Genomic DNA, 2,500 nt, shown 5'->3' with positions numbered 1-2,500 from the left:
ACCCCCACCCCCTTATCCAGCCTTCTGTAATCCTTCCTCCCCCACCCCTCCTTAGAGGATGTGGCCAAGAACAGGAGTCTCAGAGGCTAAATGAGGGTTGAGAGGCCAGTCACCCGGGTACACATACACTGGGCAACACGCGAGGACAATGTAAACAGCTTGCGTCTCTGCTCTTCCCCAGCCTCGGTCTCCGGCTGCCACTTTGAGACTGTGACAGCTTGGCTTTATCTCTCCAAGGGCTATTTTATGACCGTCAGCTTTATTATAGTCCGTATCATTCTCTTATTTTATTTGTTTTTGCGTGTTTTTTTTTCGTTTCTTTTTTTTTCTGAGGGGTTGGGGGAGGGGGGGGTCTGTTTGGATTATTTTTTCCTGGTCGATTCTTGTTATGGCCGATGGCGCCGGATTTCTTTTTTTTTTTTATTCGAATGTCTGGCGTTTGGTGATAATTCCTTGCCGTCAACATATAGCGTTTTTTGTCATCGTATCTCGCGTGTTGATGCTCTTTTTTTTTTCCTTTTTTCTTCTACCAGGCAGAATATCTAGTTGTAATATAAATGGCAGTTTAGACGCCTCCTTTTTTCCTTCTTTTATGATAGCGAGTGCGCAATTTTGGTCCGTTATAGCTTTTTATGGTGTTTGCTGCGGCGCCGTTGGGAGACTTGATGCTCAGACATGTTGTTCCCGGCAACGACGAGAACGCCATTACGCGCAGCCATTTCAGATTTGTATATTTTTTGATATTTTTGAGTTTGCAGCCTCTCCGCGCGCCGCCGCTGAGAGCAGTGGCGGTGTTTGCGTCTTTGTGTTTGTTTGTTTGTGTGTGTTGTTTTGTGTACGTGTGTGTGTGTTGTGTGTGTGTGTGTGTGGGTGTGTTGTTTTGTTTGTGTGTGTGTGTGTGTGTGTGTGTGTGTGTGTGTTATGTGTCTTTATGTGTGTGTGTGTGCGTTCTTGACACTGCAAGAAATAAATTCTTAAAAGTTTTATTATATATATATATATCTATATCTATCTATATATATATATATATATATATTCATATATATGTTTATAGATAGTAGATATATAGATAGAAGTAGATAATACTATAATTTTTATATTGTACACTGCAACGCTTGTCTGCCTAATTATTTTTTGCCAATTGGTTTCCTTCTATGTACTATGTACGGTTACTAGTATGTTTTTTTTTTCTAGAAAATCTTCAATTGTTTAAAATTATACTGTAGTACAAAGGATGCCATATCTCTCTCTCTCTCTCTCTTTTCTCTTCTCTCTTCTCTTCTCTTTTCTCTCTCCTCCTCTCTCCTCTCTCCTTCTCTCTCTTCTTTCTCTCTTCTCTTTCTTCTCTCTCTTCGGTTTCTCTCTCTCTCTCTTTCTCCCTCTCTCTCTTTCTTCTTTCTCTTTCTCCTCTCTCTCTTCTCTCACTCTCTGTAATGTATTATCACATTTCTTTTCTATTATCATTTATCTCTACCTTTATATCACTCCTTTCTCCCATCTTTCTCCCCGGGCCCTCTCTCTCTCTCTCTCTTCTCTCTTCTCTCTCTCTCTCTCTCTCTCTCTCTTTTCTCTTCTCTTCTCTCTTCTCTCTCTTCTCTCCTTCTCTCTCTCTCTCTTCTCTCTCTCTCTCTCTTTCTTTCTGTCTCTTTTTTCTTTTGTGTGGTGTGTGTGTGTGTGTGTTGAGTGTGTTGGTGTGGTGTGTATGAGTGTGTGTTTGGTGATGAGTTGTGTGTGTGTGTGTGTGTGTGTGTGGTATGAGTTTTGTGTGTTTTGTTGTGTGTGTTTTGTTTGTTTTGTGTTTTGTGTGTGTGTGTGTGTGTGTGTCTATAAGTAGACCCTAATGGCCGATCCTGATTCTCCTCTTCCTTGATTTTTTTTTAAATATCTCGACAACATTTAAGACAACGAAAGAATGCAAACCCTTCCAAATCGAGAAAGGGTAACAGTGAAGCAATAGGCTAATAACGACTCCTTGTGATAAGCACTTTTAGAGCCATTATATGTAAACATATATAAACTTGTATTGCAGTGGACGTGGCATGTATTCTTGCCATACGTGCCGAGTGAGTTAATAATGAGTGAGATTTTTTTTTTTCATGCACGTAATTATTATCAGTAAATTTTGTCGTTATCAAGATAAAGTCCCAGCTAATTTGTGTGTGTGTGTGTGTGTGTGTATGTGTGTGTGTGTGTGTGGTGTGTGTGTGCGTGTGTGTGGTGTGTGTGTTGTGTGTGTGTGTTGTGTGTTTTGGTGTGTGTATGTGTGTGCGTGTGCGTGTGCGCGTTTGTGTGTGTGTGTGTGTGTGTGTGTGTGCTGTGTGTGTGTGTGAAATTAAGGTATATTCGCCATCTCGTCTTGATTTTATGTAAATTATAATATTCTCAGTTGTAAAATATACACAGAAATATCTCTATTCGCTGCATCGAAAGTTTCACCATTAATGTCACAAATGAAATGCAACTCTATTAAGGGTTCATATATTTCAGCAAATGTTTGTAT

This window comes from Penaeus monodon, chromosome 5 (assembly GCF_015228065.2).
Source record: "Penaeus monodon isolate SGIC_2016 chromosome 5, NSTDA_Pmon_1, whole genome shotgun sequence".
NCBI lineage: Eukaryota > Metazoa > Arthropoda > Malacostraca > Decapoda > Penaeidae > Penaeus > Penaeus monodon.
Note: the sequence above shows the minus strand (reverse complement) of the source record.